This window comes from Macrosteles quadrilineatus, unplaced genomic scaffold (assembly GCF_028750875.1).
Source record: "Macrosteles quadrilineatus isolate MER2022 unplaced genomic scaffold, UCM_ALF_1.0 Scaffold_4__1_contigs__length_99947679, whole genome shotgun sequence".
Lineage (NCBI taxonomy): Eukaryota > Metazoa > Arthropoda > Insecta > Hemiptera > Cicadellidae > Macrosteles > Macrosteles quadrilineatus.
Window position 1 is genome coordinate 49,419,243 of NW_026542597.1, and position 15,879 is coordinate 49,435,121.

The window sequence follows — 15,879 nt, forward strand, 5'->3', positions numbered from 1 at the left end:
TACTCGGTGATGATCCGGCGGGTGACGTTATCGATCACGAAGCTCCTGGTCCGACGCAGCAGGAGACTGACGACCCATCTTCCGACGTGGACAACGATGGTAACCCGCCGGGCAGCCACAGTGCTTGGTATGACCGCCTTTGCAATCTGGTCAGCAAACACCCTGGGCGATACTCGAGATACCAGCTTCGCGACGGTAAGCTGTACCGTGCAGTCTCGAGGAAGGATCGACCTACGACATGGAGGGTGTGTGTGCCAAGCGACCAAGTATCCGTGGTGCTGCACGAAAACCACGACACGGCTACGGCAGGACATCTTGGGGTGAAGAAAACGTTAGCCCGAGTTGGTGGGGAGTACTTTTGGCCTAACTGGCGTCGTGAGGTGAAGGCCTATGTACGGTCTTGCGCCCAATGCCAGGCCTATAAAGTACCCCAAACGAAACCAGCTGGGAAAATGTACTTCCGACAACCCCAAGGACCGTGGTACGCAGTGTCTGCTGACCTGGTAGGCCCATTGCCTAGATCACAACGGGGTCAGCGATTTCTGCTCGTGGTGCAGGATACCTTCAGCAAATGGACGGAACTCGCCTCCATTGCGTCTGCAACCGCAAAGAATGTGGTGACAAAGCTGAAGGCTATCCTACTTCGACATGGAGCTCCTTCGAGCTCCTTCGTCGGCGTCGTCGTCGTCGTCGTCGTCGTCGTCGTCGTCGTCGTCGTCGTCGTCGTCGTCGTCGTCGTCGTCGTCGTCGTCGTCGTCGTCGTCGTCGTCGTCGTCGTCGTCGTCGTCGTCGTCGTCGTCGTCGTCGTCGTCGTCGTCGTCGTCGTCGTCGTCGTCGTCGTCGTCGTCGTCGTCGTCGTCGTCGTCGTCGTCGTCGTCGTCGTCGTCGTCGTCGTCGTCGTCGTCGTCGTCGTCGTCGTCGTCGTCGTCGTCTACATTTTTACATTTTACATATTTACATGTTACATTTTAACATTTTTTATGATCAAGTCTTTCCCTTGCAACTGACCTGGTAGCCTCGTCTAGTATGAGGATGGATGGGATTTTCAGTAGAGCGCTAAGAGCGCTTGTAGCGGCGATAGCTATCCTCTGTTTCTGGCCCCCAGACACGGTAACTCCTCTCTCCCCCAGAATGGTACTGTAGCCATCAGGGAACTGTCGGATAAAACTGTCAGCATTGGCCAGCCCAGCAGCCTCGTACACCTGTGACAAAGATTAATTAAATTAGTAATACCAAACTAGTGACAGGTAATACAAACAAAGTAACATAGAATCAAACCAGCTACCTTCTAATTACAAGGCGAGTACAGCAGTACTATAATCACTCAACCACCAAGCTGACATAAAAACTTTTACTCATACCAGTACTCATAACGTTTTTAATGTGTTACATTTTAACAAGTTACCTTTAAGCATGTTACATTTTAAAAGGTTACAATTTTACATGTTACATTTTTACATGTTACATTTTAATATGTTACATTTTAACACGTTACATTTAAGCATGTTACATTTTAAAATGTTACATTTTAACACGTTACATTTTAACATGTTACATTTTTACTTCTTATATTTCCACATGTTACATTTTTACATGTTACATTTTAACATGTTTTACGATCAAGTCATTCCCTTGCAACTGACCTGGTAGCCTCGTCTAGTATGAGGATGGATGGGATTTTCAGTAGAGCGCGGGCGATAGCTATCCTCTGTTTCTGGCCCCCAGACACGGTAACTCCTCTCTCCCCCAGAATGGTACTGTAGCCATCAGGGAACTGTCGGATAAAACTGTCAGCATTGGCCAGCCCAGCAGCCTCGTACACCTGTGACAAAGATTAATTAAATTAGTAATACCAAACTAGTGACAGGTAATACAAACAAAGTAACATAGAATCAAACCAGCTACCTTCTGATTACAAGGCGAGTACAGCAGTACTATAATCACTCAACCACCAAGCTGACATAAAAACTTTTACTCATACCAGTACTCATAACGTTTTTAATGTGTTACATTTTAACAAGTTACCTTTAAGCATGTTACATTTTAAAAGGTTACAATTTTACATGTTACATTTTTACATGTTACATTTTAATATGTTACATTTTAACACGTTACATTTAAGCATGTTACATTTTAAAATGTTACATTTTAACACGTTACATTTTAACATGTTACATTTTTACTTCTTATATTTCCACATGTTACATTTTTACATGTTACATTTTAACATGTTTTACGATCAAGTCATTCCCTTGCAACTGACCTGGTAGCCTCGTCTAGTATGAGGATGGATGGGATTTTCAGTAGAGCGCGGGCGATAGCTATCCTCTGTTTCTGGCCCCCAGACACGGTAACTCCTCTCTCCCCCAGAATGGTACTGTAGCCATCAGGGAACTGTCGGATAAAACTGTCAGCATTGGCCAGCCCAGCAGCCTCGTACACCTGTGACAAAGATTAATTAAATTAGTAATACCAAACTAGTGACAGGTAATACAAACAAAGTAACATAGAATCAAACCAGCTACCTTCTGATTACAAGGCGAGTACAGCAGTACTATAATCACTCAACCACCAAGCTGACATAAAAACCGTCGTCGTCGTCGTCGTCGTCGTCGTCGTCGTCGTCGTCGTCGTCGTCGTCGTCGTCGTCGTCGTCGTCGTCGTCGTCGTCGTCGTCGTCGTCGTCGTCGTCGTCGTCGTCGTCGTCGTCGTCGTCGTCGTCGTCGTCGTCGTCGTCGTCGTCGTCGTCGTCGTCGTCGTCGTCGTCGTCGTCGTCGTCGTCGTCGTCGTCGTCGTCGTCGTCGTCGTCGTCGTCGTCGTCGTCGTCGTCGTCGTCGTCGTCGTCGTCGTCGTCGTCGTCGTCGTCGTCGTCGTCGTCGTCGTCGTCGTCGTCGTCGTCGTCGTCGTCGTCGTCGTCGTCGTCGTCGTCGTCGTCGTCGTCGTCGTCGTCGTCGTCGTCGTCGTCGTCGTCGTCTACATTTTTACATTTTACATATTTACATGTTACATTTTAACATTTTTTATGATCAAGTCTTTCCCTTGCAACTGACCTGGTAGCCTCGTCTAGTATGAGGATGGATGGGATTTTCAGTAGAGCGCTAAGAGCGCTTGTAGCGGCGATAGCTATCCTCTGTTTCTGGCCCCCAGACACGGTAACTCCTCTCTCCCCCAGAATGGTACTGTAGCCATCAGGGAACTGTCGGATAAAACTGTCAGCATTGGCCAGCCCAGCAGCCTCGTACACCTGTGACAAAGATTAATTAAATTAGTAATACCAAACTAGTGACAGGTAATACAAACAAAGTAACATAGAATCAAACCAGCTACCTTCTGATTACAAGGCGAGTACAGCAGTACTATAATCACTCAACCACCAAGCTGACATAAAAACTTTTACTCATACCAGTACTCATAACGTTTTTAATGTGTTACATTTTAACAAGTTACCTTTAAGCATGTTACATTTTAAAAGGTTACAATTTTACATGTTACATTTTTACATGTTACATTTTAATATGTTACATTTTAACACGTTACATTTAAGCATGTTACATTTTAAAATGTTACATTTTAACACGTTACATTTTAACATGTTACATTTTTACTTCTTATATTTCCACATGTTACATTTTTACATGTTACATTTTAACATGTTTTACGATCAAGTCATTCCCTTGCAACTGACCTGGTAGCCTCGTCTAGTATGAGGATGGATGGGATTTTCAGTAGAGCGCGGGCGATAGCTATCCTCTGTTTCTGGCCCCCAGACACGGTAACTCCTCTCTCCCCCAGAATGGTACTGTAGCCATCAGGGAACTGTCGGATAAAACTGTCAGCATTGGCCAGCCCAGCAGCCTCGTACACCTGTGACAAAGATTAATTAAATTAGTAATACCAAACTAGTGACAGGTAATACAAACAAAGTAACATAGAATCAAACCAGCTACCTTCTGATTACAAGGCGAGTACAGCAGTACTATAATCACTCAACCACCAAGCTGACATAAAAACCGTCGTCGTCGTCGTCGTCGTCGTCGTCGTCGTCGTCGTCGTCGTCGTCGTCGTCGTCGTCGTCGTCGTCGTCGTCGTCGTCGTCGTCGTCGTCGTCGTCGTCGTCGTCGTCGTCGTCGTCGTCGTCGTCGTCGTCGTCGTCGTCGTCGTCGTCGTCGTCGTCGTCGTCGTCGTCGTCGTCGTCGTCGTCGTCGTCGTCGTCGTCGTCGTCGTCGTCGTCGTCGTCGTCGTCGTCGTCGTCGTCGTCGTCGTCGTCGTCGTCGTCGTCGTCGTCGTCGTCGTCGTCGTCGTCGTCGTCGTCGTCGTCGTCGTCGTCGTCGTCGTCGTCGTCGTCGTCGTCGTCGTCGTCGTCGTCGTCGTCGTCTACATTTTTACATTTTACATATTTACATGTTACATTTTAACATTTTTTATGATCAAGTCTTTCCCTTGCAACTGACCTGGTAGCCTCGTCTAGTATGAGGATGGATGGGATTTTCAGTAGAGCGCTAAGAGCGCTTGTAGCGGCGATAGCTATCCTCTGTTTCTGGCCCCCAGACACGGTAACTCCTCTCTCCCCCAGAATGGTACTGTAGCCATCAGGGAACTGTCGGATAAAACTGTCAGCATTGGCCAGCCCAGCAGCCTCGTACACCTGTGACAAAGATTAATTAAATTAGTAATACCAAACTAGTGACAGGTAATACAAACAAAGTAACATAGAATCAAACCAGCTACCTTCTAATTACAAGGCGAGTACAGCAGTACTATAATCACTCAACCACCAAGCTGACATAAAAACTTTTACTCATACCAGTACTCATAACGTTTTTAATGTGTTACATTTTAACAAGTTACCTTTAAGCATGTTACATTTTAAAAGGTTACAATTTTACATGTTACATTTTTACATGTTACATTTTAATATGTTACATTTTAACACGTTACATTTAAGCATGTTACATTTTAAAATGTTACATTTTAACACGTTACATTTTAACATGTTACATTTTTACTTCTTATATTTCCACATGTTACATTTTTACATGTTACATTTTAACATGTTTTACGATCAAGTCATTCCCTTGCAACTGACCTGGTAGCCTCGTCTAGTATGAGGATGGATGGGATTTTCAGTAGAGCGCGGGCGATAGCTATCCTCTGTTTCTGGCCCCCAGACACGGTAACTCCTCTCTCCCCCAGAATGGTACTGTAGCCATCAGGGAACTGTCGGATAAAACTGTCAGCATTGGCCAGCCCAGCAGCCTCGTACACCTGTGACAAAGATTAATTAAATTAGTAATACCAAACTAGTGACAGGTAATACAAACAAAGTAACATAGAATCAAACCAGCTACCTTCTGATTACAAGGCGAGTACAGCAGTACTATAATCACTCAACCACCAAGCTGACATAAAAACCGTCGTCGTCGTCGTCGTCGTCGTCGTCGTCGTCGTCGTCGTCGTCGTCGTCGTCGTCGTCGTCGTCGTCGTCGTCGTCGTCGTCGTCGTCGTCGTCGTCGTCGTCGTCGTCGTCGTCGTCGTCGTCGTCGTCGTCGTCGTCGTCGTCGTCGTCGTCGTCGTCGTCGTCGTCGTCGTCGTCGTCGTCGTCGTCGTCGTCGTCGTCGTCGTCGTCGTCGTCGTCGTCGTCGTCGTCGTCGTCGTCGTCGTCGTCGTCGTCGTCGTCGTCGTCGTCGTCGTCGTCGTCGTCGTCGTCGTCGTCGTCGTCGTCGTCGTCGTCGTCGTCGTCGTCGTCGTCGTCGTCGTCGTCGTCGTCGTCGTCGTCGTCGTCGTCGTCGTCGTCGTCGTCGTCGTCGTCGTCGTCGTCGTCGTCGTCGTCGTCGTCGTCGTCGTCGTCGTCGTCGTCGTCGTCGTCGTCGTCGTCGTCGTCGTCGTCGTCGTCGTCGTCGTCGTCGTCGTCGTCGTCGTCGTCTACATTTTTACATTTTACATATTTACATGTTACATTTTAACATTTTTTATGATCAAGTCTTTCCCTTGCAACTGACCTGGTAGCCTCGTCTAGTATGAGGATGGATGGGATTTTCAGTAGAGCGCTAAGAGCGCTTGTAGCGGCGATAGCTATCCTCTGTTTCTGGCCCCCAGACACGGTAACTCCTCTCTCCCCCAGAATGGTACTGTAGCCATCAGGGAACTGTCGGATAAAACTGTCAGCATTGGCCAGCCCAGCAGCCTCGTACACCTGTGACAAAGATTAATTAAATTAGTAATACCAAACTAAGTAACATAGAATCAAACCAGCTACCTTCTAATTACAAGGCGAGTACAGCAGTACTATAATCACTCAACCACCAAGCTGACATAAAAACTTTTACTCATACCAGTACTCATAACGTTTTTAATGTGTTACATTTTAACAAGTTACCTTTAAGCATGTTACATTTTAAAAGGTTACAATTTTACATGTTACATTTTTACATGTTACATTTTAATATGTTACATTTTAACACGTTACATTTAAGCATGTTACATTTTAAAATGTTACATTTTAACACGTTACATTTTAACATGTTACATTTTTACTTCTTATATTTCCACATGTTACATTTTTACATGTTACATTTTAACATGTTTTACGATCAAGTCATTCCCTTGCAACTGACCTGGTAGCCTCGTCTAGTATGAGGATGGATGGGATTTTCAGTAGAGCGCGGGCGATAGCTATCCTCTGTTTCTGGCCCCCAGACACGGTAACTCCTCTCTCCCCCAGAATGGTACTGTAGCCATCAGGGAACTGTCGGATAAAACTGTCAGCATTGGCCAGCCCAGCAGCCTCGTACACCTGTGACAAAGATTAATTAAATTAGTAATACCAAACTAGTGACAGGTAATACAAACAAAGTAACATAGAATCAAACCAGCTACCTTCTGATTACAAGGCGAGTACAGCAGTACTATAATCACTCAACCACCAAGCTGACATAAAAACCGTCGTCGTCGTCGTCGTCGTCGTCGTCGTCGTCGTCGTCGTCGTCGTCGTCGTCGTCGTCGTCGTCGTCGTCGTCGTCGTCGTCGTCGTCGTCGTCGTCGTCGTCGTCGTCGTCGTCGTCGTCGTCGTCGTCGTCGTCGTCGTCGTCGTCGTCGTCGTCGTCGTCGTCGTCGTCGTCGTCGTCGTCGTCGTCGTCGTCGTCGTCGTCGTCGTCGTCGTCGTCGTCGTCGTCGTCGTCGTCGTCGTCGTCGTCGTCGTCGTCGTCGTCGTCGTCGTCGTCGTCGTCGTCGTCGTCGTCGTCGTCGTCGTCGTCGTCGTCGTCGTCGTCGTCGTCGTCGTCGTCGTCGTCGTCGTCGTCGTCGTCGTCGTCGTCGTCGTCGTCGTCGTCGTCGTCGTCGTCGTCGTCGTCGTCGTCGTCGTCGTCGTCGTCGTCGTCGTCGTCGTCGTCGTCGTCGTCGTCGTCGTCGTCGTCGTCGTCGTCGTCGTCGTCGTCGTCGTCGTCGTCGTCGTCGTCGTCGTCGTCGTCGTCGTCGTCGTCGTCGTCGTCGTCGTCGTCGTCGTCGTCGTCGTCGTCGTCGTCGTCGTCGTCGTCGTCGTCGTCGTCGTCGTCGTCGTCTACATTTTTACATTTTACATATTTACATGTTACATTTTAACATTTTTTATGATCAAGTCTTTCCCTTGCAACTGACCTGGTAGCCTCGTCTAGTATGAGGATGGATGGGATTTTCAGTAGAGCGCTTGTAGCGGCGATAGCTATCCTCTGTTTCTGGCCCCCAGACACGGTAACTCCTCTCTCCCCCAGAATGGTACTGTAGCCATCAGGGAACTGTCGGATAAAACTGTCAGCATTGGCCAGCCCAGCAGCCTCGTACACCTGTGACAAAGATTAATTAAATTAGTAATACCAAACTAAGTAACATAGAATCAAACCAGCTACCTTCTAATTACAAGGCGAGTACAGCAGTACTATAATCACTCAACCACCAAGCTGACATAAAAACTTTTACTCATACCAGTACTCATAACGTTTTTAATGTGTTACATTTTAACAAGTTACCTTTAAGCATGTTACATTTTAAAAGGTTACAATTTTACATGTTACATTTTTACATGTTACATTTTAATATGTTACATTTTAACACGTTACATTTAAGCATGTTACATTTTAAAATGTTACATTTTAACACGTTACATTTTAACATGTTACATTTTTACTTCTTATATTTCCACATGTTACATTTTTACATGTTACATTTTAACATGTTTTACGATCAAGTCATTCCCTTGCAACTGACCTGGTAGCCTCGTCTAGTATGAGGATGGATGGGATTTTCAGTAGAGCGCGGGCGATAGCTATCCTCTGTTTCTGGCCCCCAGACACGGTAACTCCTCTCTCCCCCAGAATGGTACTGTAGCCATCAGGGAACTGTCGGATAAAACTGTCAGCATTGGCCAGCCCAGCAGCCTCGTACACCTGTGACAAAGATTAATTAAATTAGTAATACCAAACTAGTGACAGGTAATACAAAAAACCGTCGTCGTCGTCGTCGTCGTCGTCGTCGTCGTCGTCGTCGTCGTCGTCGTCGTCGTCGTCGTCGTCGTCGTCGTCGTCGTCGTCGTCGTCGTCGTCGTCGTCGTCGTCGTCGTCGTCGTCGTCGTCGTCGTCGTCGTCGTCGTCGTCGTCGTCGTCTACATTTTTACATTTTACATATTTACATGTTACATTTTAACATTTTTTATGATCAAGTCTTTCCCTTGCAACTGACCTGGTAGCCTCGTCTAGTATGAGGATGGATGGGATTTTCAGTAGAGCGCTTGTAGCGGCGATAGCTATCCTCTGTTTCTGGCCCCCAGACACGGTAACTCCTCTCTCCCCCAGAATGGTACTGTAGCCATCAGGGAACTGTCGGATAAAACTGTCAGCATTGGCCAGCCCAGCAGCCTCGTACACCTGTGACAAAGATTAATTAAATTAGTAATACCAAACTAAGTAACATAGAATCAAACCAGCTACCTTCTAATTACAAGGCGAGTACAGCAGTACTATAATCACTCAACCACCAAGCTGACATAAAAACTTTTACTCATACCAGTACTCATAACGTTTTTAATGTGTTACATTTTAACAAGTTACCTTTAAGCATGTTACATTTTAAAAGGTTACAATTTTACATGTTACATTTTTACATGTTACATTTTAACACGTTACATTTAAGCATGTTACATTTTAAAATGTTACATTTTAACACGTTACATTTTAACATGTTACATTTTAACTTCTTATATTTCCACATGTTACATTTTTACATGTTACATTTTAACATGTTTTACGATCAAGTCATTCCCTTGCAACTGACCTGGTAGCCTCGTCTAGTATGAGGATGGATGGGATTTTCAGTAGAGCGCTAAGAGCGCTTGTAGCGGCGATAGCTATCCTCTGTTTCTGGCCCCCAGACACGGTAACTCCTCTCTCCCCCAGAATGGTACTGTAGCCATCAGGTAACTGTCGGATAAAACTGTCAGCATTGGCCAGCCCAGCAGCCTCGTACACCTGTGACAAAGATTAATTAAATTAGTAATACCAAACTAGTGACAGGTAATACAAACAAAGTAACATAGAATCAAACCAGCTACCTTCTAATTACAAGGCGAGTACAGCAGTACTATAATCACTCAACCACCAAGCTGACATAAAAACTTTTACTCATACCAGTACTCATAACGTTTTTAATGTGTTACATTTTAACAAGTTACCTTTAAGCATGTTACATTTTAAAAGGTTACAATTTTACATGTTACATTTTTACATGTTACATTTTAATATGTTACATTTTAACACGTTACATTTAAGCATGTTACATTTTAAAATGTTACATTTTAACACGTTACATTTTAACATGTTACATTTTTACTTCTTATATTTCCACATGTTACATTTTTACATGTTACATTTTAACATGTTTTACGATCAAGTCATTCCCTTGCAACTGACCTGGTAGCCTCGTCTAGTATGAGGATGGATGGGATTTTCAGTAGAGCGCGGGCGATAGCTATCCTCTGTTTCTGGCCCCCAGACACGGTAACTCCTCTCTCCCCCAGAATGGTACTGTAGCCATCAGGGAACTGTCGGATAAAACTGTCAGCATTGGCCAGCCCAGCAGCCTCGTACACCTGTGACAAAGATTAATTAAATTAGTAATACCAAACTAGTGACAGGTAATACAAAAAACCGTCGTCGTCGTCGTCGTCGTCGTCGTCGTCGTCGTCGTCGTCGTCGTCGTCGTCGTCGTCGTCGTCGTCGTCGTCGTCGTCGTCGTCGTCGTCGTCGTCGTCGTCGTCGTCGTCGTCGTCGTCGTCGTCGTCGTCGTCGTCGTCGTCGTCGTCGTCGTCGTCGTCGTCGTCGTCGTCGTCGTCTACATTTTTACATTTTACATATTTACATGTTACATTTTAACATTTTTTATGATCAAGTCTTTCCCTTGCAACTGACCTGGTAGCCTCGTCTAGTATGAGGATGGATGGGATTTTCAGTAGAGCGCTTGTAGCGGCGATAGCTATCCTCTGTTTCTGGCCCCCAGACACGGTAACTCCTCTCTCCCCCAGAATGGTACTGTAGCCATCAGGGAACTGTCGGATAAAACTGTCAGCATTGGCCAGCCCAGCAGCCTCGTACACCTGTGACAAAGATTAATTAAATTAGTAATACCAAACTAAGTAACATAGAATCAAACCAGCTACCTTCTAATTACAAGGCGAGTACAGCAGTACTATAATCACTCAACCACCAAGCTGACATAAAAACTTTTACTCATACCAGTACTCATAACGTTTTTAATGTGTTACATTTTAACAAGTTACCTTTAAGCATGTTACATTTTAAAAGGTTACAATTTTACATGTTACATTTTTACATGTTACATTTTAATATGTTACATTTTAACACGTTACATTTAAGCATGTTACATTTTAAAATGTTACATTTTAACACGTTACATTTTAACATGTTACATTTTAACTTCTTATATTTCCACATGTTACATTTTTACATGTTACATTTTAACATGTTTTACGATCAAGTCATTCCCTTGCAACTGACCTGGTAGCCTCGTCTAGTATGAGGATGGATGGGATTTTCAGTAGAGCGCGGGCGATAGCTATCCTCTGTTTCTGGCCCCCAGACACGGTAACTCCTCTCTCCCCCAGAATGGTACTGTAGCCATCAGGGAACTGTCGGATAAAACTGCCAGCATTGGCCAGCCCAGCAGCCTCGTACACCTGTGACAAAGATTAATTAAATTAGTAATACCAAACTAGTGACAGGTAATACAAAAAACCGTCGTCGTCGTCGTCGTCGTCGTCGTCGTCGTCGTCGTCGTCGTCGTCGTCGTCGTCGTCGTCGTCGTCGTCGTCGTCGTCGTCGTCGTCGTCGTCGTCGTCGTCGTCGTCGTCGTCGTCGTCGTCGTCGTCGTCGTCGTCGTCGTCGTCGTCGTCGTCGTCGTCGTCGTCGTCGTCGTCGTCGTCGTCGTCGTCGTCGTCGTCGTCGTCGTCGTCGTCGTCGTCGTCGTCGTCGTCGTCGTCGTCGTCGTCGTCGTCGTCGTCGTCGTCGTCGTCGTCGTCGTCGTCGTCGTCGTCGTCGTCGTCGTCGTCGTCGTCGTCGTCGTCGTCGTCGTCGTCGTCGTCGTCGTCGTCGTCGTCGTCGTCGTCGTCGTCGTCGTCGTCGTCGTCGTCGTCGTCGTCGTCGTCGTCGTCGTCGTCGTCGTCGTCGTCGTCGTCGTCGTCGTCGTCGTCGTCGTCGTCGTCGTCGTCGTCGTCGTCGTCGTCGTCGTCGTCGTCGTCGTCGTCGTCGTCGTCGTCGTCGTCGTCGTCGTCGTCGTCGTCGTCGTCGTCGTCGTCGTCGTCGTCGTCGTCGTCGTCGTCGTCGTCGTCGTCGTCGTCGTCGTCGTCGTCGTCGTCGTCGTCGTCGTCGTCGTCGTCGTCGTCGTCGTCGTCGTCGTCGTCGTCGTCGTCGTCGTCGTCGTCGTCGTCGTCGTCGTCGTCGTCGTCGTCGTCGTCGTCGTCGTCGTCGTCGTCGTCGTCGTCGTCGTCGTCGTCGTCGTCGTCGTCGTCGTCGTCGTCGTCGTCGTCGTCGTCGTCGTCGTCGTCGTCGTCGTCGTCGTCGTCGTCGTCGTCGTCGTCGTCGTCGTCGTCGTCGTCGTCGTCGTCGTCGTCGTCGTCGTCGTCGTCGTCGTCGTCGTCGTCGTCGTCGTCGTCGTCGTCGTCGTCGTCGTCGTCGTCGTCGTCGTCGTCGTCGTCGTCGTCGTCGTCGTCGTCGTCGTCGTCGTCGTCGTCGTCGTCGTCGTCGTCGTCGTCGTCGTCGTCGTCGTCGTCGTCGTCGTCGTCGTCGTCGTCGTCGTCGTCGTCGTCGTCGTCGTCGTCGTCGTCGTCGTCGTCGTCGTCGTCGTCGTCGTCGTCGTCGTCGTCGTCGTCGTCGTCGTCGTCGTCGTCGTCGTCGTCGTCGTCGTCGTCGTCGTCGTCGTCGTCGTCGTCGTCGTCGTCGTCGTCGTCGTCGTCGTCGTCGTCGTCGTCGTCGTCGTCGTCGTCGTCGTCGTCGTCGTCGTCGTCTACATTTTTACATTTTACATATTTACATGTTACATTTTAACATTTTTTATGATCAAGTCTTTCCCTTGCAACTGACCTGGTAGCCTCGTCTAGTATGAGGATGGATGGGATTTTCAGTAGAGCGCTAAGAGCGCTTGTAGCGGCGATAGCTATCCTCTGTTTCTGGCCCCCAGACACGGTAACTCCTCTCTCCCCCAGAATGGTACTGTAGCCATCAGGGAACTGTCGGATAAAACTGTCAGCATTGGCCAGCCCAGCAGCCTCGTACACCTGTGACAAAGATTAATTAAATTAGTAATACCAAACTAGTGACAGGTAATACAAACAAAGTAACATAGAATCAAACCAGCTACCTTCTAATTACAAGGCGAGTACAGCAGTACTATAATCACTCAACCACCAAGCTGACATAAAAACTTTTACTCATACCAGTACTCATAACGTTTTTAATGTGTTACATTTTAACAAGTTACCTTTAAGCATGTTACATTTTAAAAGGTTACAATTTTACATGTTACATTTTTACATGTTACATTTTAATATGTTACATTTTAACACGTTACATTTAAGCATGTTACATTTTAAAATGTTACATTTTAACACGTTACATTTTAACATGTTACATTTTTACTTCTTATATTTCCACATGTTACATTTTTACATGTTACATTTTAACATGTTTTACGATCAAGTCATTCCCTTGCAACTGACCTGGTAGCCTCGTCTAGTATGAGGATGGATGGGATTTTCAGTAGAGCGCGGGCGATAGCTATCCTCTGTTTCTGGCCCCCAGACACGGTAACTCCTCTCTCCCCCAGAATGGTACTGTAGCCATCAGGGAACTGTCGGATAAAACTGTCAGCATTGGCCAGCCCAGCAGCCTCGTACACCTGTGACAAAGATTAATTAAATTAGTAATACCAAACTAGTGACGGGTAATACAAACAAAGTAACATAGAATCAAACTAGCTACCTTCTGAATACAGCAGTACTATAATCACTCAACCACCAAGCTGACATAAAAAACTTTTACTCATACCAGTACTCATAACGTTTTTAATATGTTACATTTTAACAAGTTACCTTTAAGCATGTTACATTTTAAAAGGTTGCAATTTTACATGTTACATTTTTACATGTTACATTTTAATATGTTACATTTTAACACGTTACATTTAAGCATGTTACATTTTAAAATGTTACATTTTAACACGTTACATTTTAACATGTTACATTTTAACTTCTTATATTTCCACATGTTACATTTTTACATGTTACATTTTAACATGTTTTACGATCAAGTCATTCCCTTGCAACTGACCTGGTAGCCTCGTCTAGTATGAGGATGGATGGGATTTTCAGTAGAGCGCGGGCGATAGCTATCCTCTGTTTCTGGCCCCCAGACACGGTAACTCCTCTCTCCCCCAGAATGGTACTGTAGCCATCAGGGAACTGTCGGATAAAACTGTCAGCATTGGCCAGCCCAGCAGCCTCGTACACCTGTGACAAAGATTAATTAAATTAGTAATACCAAACTAGTGACAGGTAATACAAACAAAGTAACATAGAATCAAACCAGCTACCTTCTGATTACAAGGCGAGTACAGCAGTACTATAATCACTCAACCACCAAGCTGACATAAAAACCGTCGTCGTCGTCGTCGTCGTCGTCGTCGTCGTCGTCGTCGTCGTCGTCGCCGTCGCCGTCGCCGTCGCCGTCGCCGTCGCCGTCGCCGTCGCCGTCGCCGTCGCCGTCGCCGTCGCCGTCGCCGTCGCCGTCGCCGTCGCCGTCGCCGTCGCCGTCGCCGTCGCCGTCGCCGTCGCCGTCGCCGTCGCCGTCGCCGTCGCCGTCGCCGTCGCCGTCGTCGTCGTCGTCGTCGTCGTCGTCGTCGTCGTCGTCGTCGTCGTCGTCGTCGTCGTCGTCGTCGTCGTCTACATTTTTACATTTTACATATTTACATGTTACATTTTAACATTTTTTATGATCAAGTCTTTCCCTTGCAACTGACCTGGTAGCCTCGTCTAGTATGAGGATGGATGGGATTTTCAGTAGAGCGCTAAGAGCGCTTGTAGCGGCGATAGCTATCCTCTGTTTCTGGCCCCCAGACACGGTAACTCCTCTCTCCCCCAGAATGGTACTGTAGCCATCAGGGAACTGTCGGATAAAACTGTCAGCATTGGCCAGCCCAGCAGCCTCGTACACCTGTGACAAAGATTAATTAAATTAGTAATACCAAACTAGTGACAGGTAATACAAACAAAGTAACATAGAATCAAACCAGCTACCTTCTAATTACAAGGCGAGTACAGCAGTACTATAATCACTCAACCACCAAGCTGACATAAAAACTTTTACTCATACCAGTACTCATAACGTTTTTAATGTGTTACATTTTAACAAGTTACCTTTAAGCATGTTACATTTTAAAAGGTTACAATTTTACATGTTACATTTTTACATGTTACATTTTAATATGTTACATTTTAACACGTTACATTTAAGCATGTTACATTTTAAAATGTTACATTTTAACACGTTACATTTTAACATGTTACATTTTAACTTCTTATATTTCCACATGTTACATTTTTACATGTTACATTTTAACATGTTTTACGATCAAGTCATTCCCTTGCAACTGACCTGGTAGCCTCGTCTAGTATGAGGATGGATGGGATTTTCAGTAGAGCGCTAAGAGCGCTTGTAGCGGCGATAGCTATCCTCTGTTTCTGGCCCCCAGACACGGTAACTCCTCTCTCCCCCAGAATGGTACTGTAGCCATCAGGGAACTGTCGGATAAAACTGTCAGCATTGGCCAGCCCAGCAGCCTCGTACACCTGTGACAAAGATTAATTAAATTAGTAATACCAAACTAGTGACGGGTAATACAAACAAAGTAACATAGAATCAAACTAGCTACCTTCTGAATACAGCAGTACTATAATCACTCAACCACCAAGCTGACATAAAAAACTTTTACTCATACCAGTACTCATAACGTTTTTAATATGTTACATTTTAACAAGTTACCTTTAAGCATGTTACATTTTAAAAGGTTGCAATTTTACATGTTACATTTTTACATGTTACATTTTAATATGTTACATTTTAACACGTTACATTTAAGCATGTTACATTTTAAAATGTTACATTTTAACACGTTACATTTTAACATGTTACATTTTAACTTCTTATATTTCCACATGTTACATTTTTACATGTTACATTTTAACATGTTTTACGATCAAGTCATTCCCTTGCAACTGACCTGGTAGCCTCGTCTAGTATGAGGATGGATGGGATTTTCAGTAGAGCGCGGGCGATAGCTATCCTC